The 7139-nt window shown below is 38.6% G+C and overlaps 1 protein-coding gene across 7 annotated transcripts in view; it reads left to right on the forward strand.

The window, feature by feature from the left end:
• The window catches only part of CD80 (CD80 molecule), a 58560-nt gene that overhangs the window by 42509 nt on the left and 8912 nt on the right, over positions 1-7139 (forward strand). For 4 of the 7 annotated variants that reach the window (XM_059687762.1, XM_059687761.1, XM_059687755.1 and 1 more), the window contains one exon: positions 268-2110. The exons of 2 other annotated variants lie outside the window; for them this stretch is intronic. The gene's annotated coding sequence lies outside the window, so the exon portion shown is untranslated. Of the gene's footprint in view, positions 1-267; positions 2111-2898; positions 3157-7139 lie in introns of those variants that run through there. One more of the 7 variants, XM_059687759.1, reaches the window with a different exon arrangement.

A 7139-nucleotide genomic window follows, 5' to 3' on the forward strand; every position in this document is an offset into this window, starting at 1 on the left:
TCCTCTCTTGTAAGCTAATTCAATGTCTTTCATTATATACAAAACACTAAGTTCATTTTGAAGTAATATTCCTGATCTAACTCCTTATTCTAATCATCTCATTTTCCCTGTTTCCCTCAGTACTGATGGACATAGATTCATGTCATTTATGAGTCACTCTGTACTAACTCAGCAACACGTTCATTGTTCTCTCTGCCTTTTAGTAACAAAGTCATCCTATTGATCCAACCACAGAGCCAAATTTCATAAAGAATTATTTCTCATCAGGTTGGTGTGGCTCAGTGGTTGAGCATCAACCTATGAACCAGGAGGTCACGGTTTGATTCCCAGTCTGGGCAGAAGCCTGGATTGTGGGCTCAGTCCCCAGTAGGGGGCGTGCAGAAGACAGCTGATCAAGGATTCTCCTTCATCATTGAAAACATACCAACATTTGCATCATGGGGGTGCTGGAAGAAGAGAAGGAGCAAGAAATTGAAAACCTACTTGAAAAAATAATGACAGAAAACTTCCTTAATTTTGTGAAGGAAGTACATGTATACGTCCAGGAAACACATAGAGTCCTTAACAAGATGAATCCAAAGAGGCCCACACCAAGACATATCATAATTAAAATGCTAAAGGTTAAAGACAAAGAGAGAATCTTAACCAGTTAACTGCCATGCATCCAAAATAGAAACTATCCCCACACGCCACAATATTTTGAATTTAATTTTAAAAAATCATCTGATTCTGGAGTTGAATAAAGGATATCATCTTACTCTTGCAAGGTGCTTGGTTCGATTATTTCTTCATCTGATGCCATTTATGGGGGCTTAATTTTATTTGCACAATATATTACAACTATAAATTCAATAATAAAATAATAATTTTCAATTCTACGGAAATATCAACAAAAGCGAGTACGAAATAAAAATAAACCGTCGACACAAAAAGCCTCAAAAACACTAAATTCTGTTGATGCGCCAAAGATGATATCTGTAAAAAAATAATAAAGAACGCACACCATGTTTACCATTTTAGGTGTGAAATTCATGATAACACAAACAAATCTCAAGTGTCACAATGAACCAAAAAAAATCTCAAGTGTCGCAGTGTTTATCTCTCACGAGTCTGAGTGGCAGCCCTATACTAGTATATCAATATTGGAATTTCTTCCCTATGTACTAGAATATTTACATATTTAAGTTACCATAATTTTCTTTACAAACCCAGAGATGTCACTAACAAGTCTGATTTTTAAAATTGGGCGACCAGAGTTGATATGTGAGATTTGCAGCTATAGACACGTGTGGCGTGTGGGGAAAGTCCACCGCTTGCGTCTATAGACACTTATGGCTACAAAGGGTTAAAAGCAGCCAGAGGAAGACAGTTGGTTCCCTATAAGGGAACTCTCTAAGACTGTTAGCTGATTTCTCAACAGAAACTTTGCAGGCCAGAAGGGATTGGCAAGAAATACTTAAAGTGATGAAAAGCAAGGACCTACAAGCAAGATTACTCTATCCAGCCAAACTATCATTTAGAATGAAAGGACAGATAAAGAGCTTTCCAGACAAGAAAAAGCTAAAGAAGTTCATCACCACCAAACCAGTATTATATGAAATATTAAAGGGTCTTCTTTAAGAAGAAAAAGAAAAGATTAAAAAAAAACATGAATAAAATGGCAATAAATACATATCTATCAACAACTAAATCTAAACAAACAAACAAATGAACAAGAACAGAAACGGAATTATGGATACAGAGAACATGTTGACAGTTGCCAGATGGGAGAAGAGGAAGGAGGATGGGTGGAAAAGGTGAAGGGACTGGGAAGAACAAATTGGTTGTTACAGAATAGTCATGGAGATGTAAAGTACAGCACAGAGAATATAGTAAAAAATATTCTAATAACTATGTATAGTGTCAAATGGATATATTTATTGAGATCACTTAGTAAGTTATGTAATGTCCAATTACTGGGATGTACATCTGAAACTAATATAATGTATGCCAACTGTAATTGAAAAATAAAATAATACAGTATATAGATGACGTACTATAGAATGCACACCTTAAACCTACATAATTTTATTAACCGATGTAACCCCAATAAAGTCTACTTATTTTTTAGTGATTTTAAAAATGTTTTTATTGACTTTAGAGAGAGAAAGAAAGGAGTGAGATAGAATCATCAATGATGAGAGAGAATCATTGACCAGCTGTCTACTACATGCTTTCTACTGGGGATCAAGCCCGCAACCTGGGCATGTGCTCTGACAGGGAATCGATTCTCTTGATTCATAGGTCAATACTCAACCACTGAGCCACACCCAATAAATTCAATTTAAAAAAGGAAAAGAAAAATGAATTAAAAAATAAAAGATGATGCTTGGCCAATGTGGCTTACTTGGTTGGGTGTCATCCCATGCACCTAAAGGTTGCTGGTTTGATTCCTGGTCAGGGCACATTCCTGGGTTGTGGGCTCAATTCCCAATAGGGGGCATGCAGTAGGCAGCCAATGGATGTTCTGCTCTCACATTGATGTTTCTTTCTCTCTCTCTCTCTCCCCCCATCTCCCTCCTTCTCTCTCTAGAAATCAATAATAAAATAGATGAAATACCTGAGACATATAACAGGTTATATTTTACAAAAACATTTTACTTTACTCTTGTAAAAATCTCTACAAGCATGATCTTTCTACCTCCACTTTATGGGAGAGAAACACAAGGATCTTAGAGGTTAAATGATTTGCTAAGGTCAGACAGAAGAGGAGCAAAACCAGAACTCAAATTGGACATGAGGCTCAGATTTCTTTCATAACACCACAGCAGCCTGTATATATTTCCCCCACAGCAATCTCTCAGTTTCTTATTCTGTTTTCTTTTTATTTCAACTTCTTGTTCACTTCTCACTTTCTAGGAAGCCCTATCCCACCAGGATGATTGTTACTGGACAGGGGACTCTGCCCTGACCGGGTCTGCTTATGGCCAGCTGGTAGTGTGTGGGTTCCTGACTTTGTGCAGGAAAAATTCCACAACATGTGTCCAGGTGAATTTTAGAGAACATTTATTAAAGCTGGGGACAGTGAAACAAGGAAGGGCCTAGGCCAGTGGTCGGCAAACTGCGGCTCGCGAGCCATATGCGGCTCTTTGCCCCTTGAGTGTGGCTCTTCCACAAAATACCACGTGCAGGCGTGCACGTACAGTGCGATTGAAACTTCGTGGCCCATGCGCAGAAGTCGGTATTTTGTGGAAGAGCCACACTCAAGGGGCCAAAGAGCCGCATATGGCTCGTGAGCCGCAGTTTGCCGACCGCTAGCCTAGGACCGTGGTCGGCAAACTGCGGCTTGCGAGCCACATGCGGCTCTTTGGCCCCTTGAGTATGGCTCTTCCTAACCTAAGCCTTAGGAGTACCCTAATTAAGTTAATAACAATGTACCTACTTATGCCGGGAGCCGGTCCATCCTTGCTGTTTCAAGGGACCTGGCATATATGGCATGCTGTTCTTAATATGTTTGCTCACCTTCTTGGCACTATGTGTTTTAACCAAGGTCACCTCTCTGAGAAAGGTTGTTTCCCCAGGTAGGGATTTTCCCCTGAAGTTAGGGAGGGAATAAAACCTCTTAACTAAGTCCCAGGCGGGTAATTAATCACTTTAACTATGAACAATCATGCTTAAGCTACATAATCTTTACTCCCTGGAATGGAGATAAGAAACGCCCTAACCTTTGGAATAGAGATTGATAGGATTGGAATCAACTGGTATAAATACAGATGTAACAAGACAACAGGACACAGAACCTAGACACAGAACTTAGAAGACAGAACCTAGACACAGAACCTAGACACAGAACCTACACAGAACCTAGAGACAGAAGAACTTCGCTGGAGAGAACATGGCAAAAGATCCTGGACAGAAACTGGCCACAGAACCTAGAGACAGAACCTAGCGAGAGAACCTGGCTGAAGAACCTAGAGACAGAACCTGGCTACAGAACCGGGATAGAACATGGCAAGAGAACCTGACTAGAACCTGGTGACTGAACCTGGCTGGAGAACCTGGACAGAACCTGGCTGGAGAACCTAGCAAGAGAACATGGACACAGAACCTGGCTGGAGATCCTAACCAGAACTTCGCTGGAGATCCTGACCAGAACTTGGCTAGAGATCCTGGCTAGGCTGCTGATCAACTGAACACTGTCTCTGTGTCATTCCTTCTTCACCAACTCCGTCCACACCTTTGGGGACCCCTGGACCTGCTGGGGCTGGACCCCAGCATACTTATATAGTGTAAGTTTAGAAAATTTGGCTCTCAAAAGAAATTTCAATCGTTGTACTGTTGCTATTTGGCTCTGTTGACTAATGAGTTTGCCGACCACTGGCCTAGGATAACAGGAGAGGGACTAGGTGGGGAAATGAGTCTAGATAGGGCTGCTTTAGCTCACTAAGAAGCCAGAGAAAAGAGGGCTTTGGGAATAGGAACTGCTGCTGCCCATTGCTGCCCTATTTCTTTTAAAAAATGACATTGGTATTTTGATGGAGATTGCATTTAATCTGTATATTGCTTTGGGTAATATGCATGTACTCACTATGTTGATTCTTTGAATACATGAACATGAAATATCTTTCCATTTCATTGAGTCTTTTTCAATCTCTTAATAATGTCTTGTAGTTTTCACTATATAGGTCCTTCACATTCTTTGTTAAGTTTATTTCTAGGTATTTTAATCTTTTGGTTGCAATTGCAAAATATTTTTTCATTTCTTTTTGATGTTTTGTTGTTAGTATATATGAAAGCAGTGAATTTTTATACAGTGGTTTTGTACCCTGCAACTTTACTATATTTATTGCTTCTAATCGTTTTTTTGGTGAAGTCTTTAGGGTTTTCTATATACAGAATCATGTCCTCCATAAAAAAAAAAAAAAAAAAAAAAAAGACAATTTTACTTCTTCCTTCCCAATTTGGATGCCTTTTACTTCTTTCTCTTGCCTAGTTGCTCTGACTAGGACTTCTAGCACTATGCTGAATAAGAGTGGTGAGAGTGGACATCCTTGTCTTGTGCCTAATCTTACAGGAAAAGCTTTCAGTTTTTCACCATTATGATTAGTTTAGGGTTTGTCATACATGGCCTTTACTATATTGAAGTACTTTCCTTCTATACCCATTTTATTGAGTTTTTAAATCATAAATGGATGTTACATCTTTTCAAGTGCTTTTTCTGTATCTATTGATAAGATCATATAATTTTTACCCTTTGTTTGGTTAGTGTGGTGTATTATTGCTTGATTTGTGTGTATTAAAACATTCTCGTGCCCCTGGAATGAACTCTACTTGATCGTGATGTATTATTTTTTAATGTATTATTGTGTTCGATTTGCTAGTATATTGTTTAGGATTTTAGCAACAGCAGCCATTACTCTTTAAAAATGGAAGATAATTCTTGTTTCTTGCCCTGTATTGAATAGCAGTACTTGGCCCTTTCCCTTCGTGGAAAGTAAAATAAACTTCCTCTCTACATCTCTTCTTTTAGTTGTGAATTCTTTCACAGCCCATGTCATCAGCAAAACCCTAACAACTTCCTTCTTATTACTGTTTTCGCTGTATCCCAGAAGTTTTGATAATGTTGTACTGTCATTCTCCTTTGTCTTTATATATCTTTTGATCTCATCTTTTATTTCTTCTTTGACCCAGTCATTTTTTAGTAGTATGTTGTTTAATCTCCACATATTTATGGGTTTCTTTACTTTCTTTTTACAGTTGATTCTAATTTCAAGACATCATGGTCAGAGAATATGTTTGATAAAATTTCAATTTTCTTGAAATAAATTCAATTTATTTGCTAGTTTTGTGACCCGACATATTGGTCTATCCTTAAGAATGTTCCATGTGTACTGGAGAAGAATGTATAATCTGATATTCTGGGATGAAAGGCTCTCTAAATGTCAATTATGTCCATTTGCTCTTGTGACCCATTTGGGCCAGTGTGGCTCCGTGGTTGAGCATCGATCCAGGAACCAGGAGGTCATGATTCAATTCCTGGTCAGGACCCATGCCCAGGTTGCAGACTCTATCCCCAGTAAGGGGCATGCAAGAGGCAGCTGATCAATGATTTTCTCTCCTCATTGATGTTTCTATCTCTCTTGCCCTCTCCCTTCCTCTCTGAAATCAAATATATATATATATATATATATACAATTTTTTTTAAGTGGGCAGAGGACCTGAAAATACATCTCTCCCAAGAAGACATACAAACAGCCAATAAATATATGAAAAGATATTCAACCTTACTAGCAATTAGGGGAAATGCAAATCAAAACTACAATGAGATACCACTGCACATCAGTGTGGCCACTATCAACAAGACAAGCAATAACAAGTGTTGGGGAGATTGTGGAGAAAAGGCAACCCTTATTCACTGCTTGTGGGGATATAGACTGGTACAAGCACTATGGAAAGCAGCCTGGTGATTCCTCAAAAAATTAAGAATAGACACAACAACCCATCTCCTGGGTACATATTGGAAAAAGTAGAAAACATGCATTCGCAAAGATATATGCATTCCTATGTTCATTGCAGCATTATTCACAGTGGCCAAGACATGGAAACAACCAAAGTGTCCCACAGTAGAGAACTGGATAAGAAGATGTGGTACATATACACAATAGAACACTACTCAGCCATAAGAAAGGATGAAAAATTGCCATTTGCAACAACATGGATGGACCTTGAGAATATTATGCTAAATGAAATAAGTCTATCAGAAAAAGCTAAGAACCATATGATTTTACTCATATGTGGGACATAAACTGAAATTCGTGAACACAAACAGCAGTATGGTGATTGCCAGAGAGAATGGAATGAGGGGTGAAGGAGGTCCTAATATATGGTGATGGGAGAAGATTTGACTTCGGGGGGGTGGGCACACAGTGCAATATACAGATCTTGTAATGTAGAAACCCACACCTGAAACCTATATGATCATATTAACCAATGCCACCCCAATAAATATAGTAAGAAAAGAAAATAAAATACAATGCCCTATATGCCGGGACGTTGTGCTACATTTTACATACATCATTTCATTTAACATCCATTTTGAGTTAGAAACTCTCTTATTTGACAGATGAGAACACTGAGACTTAAAGGAAAATGGCTTTCCT

Source organism: Myotis daubentonii, chromosome 3 (assembly GCF_963259705.1).
Source record: "Myotis daubentonii chromosome 3, mMyoDau2.1, whole genome shotgun sequence".
In the NCBI taxonomy this organism is placed as follows: Eukaryota; Metazoa; Chordata; class Mammalia; order Chiroptera; family Vespertilionidae; genus Myotis; species Myotis daubentonii.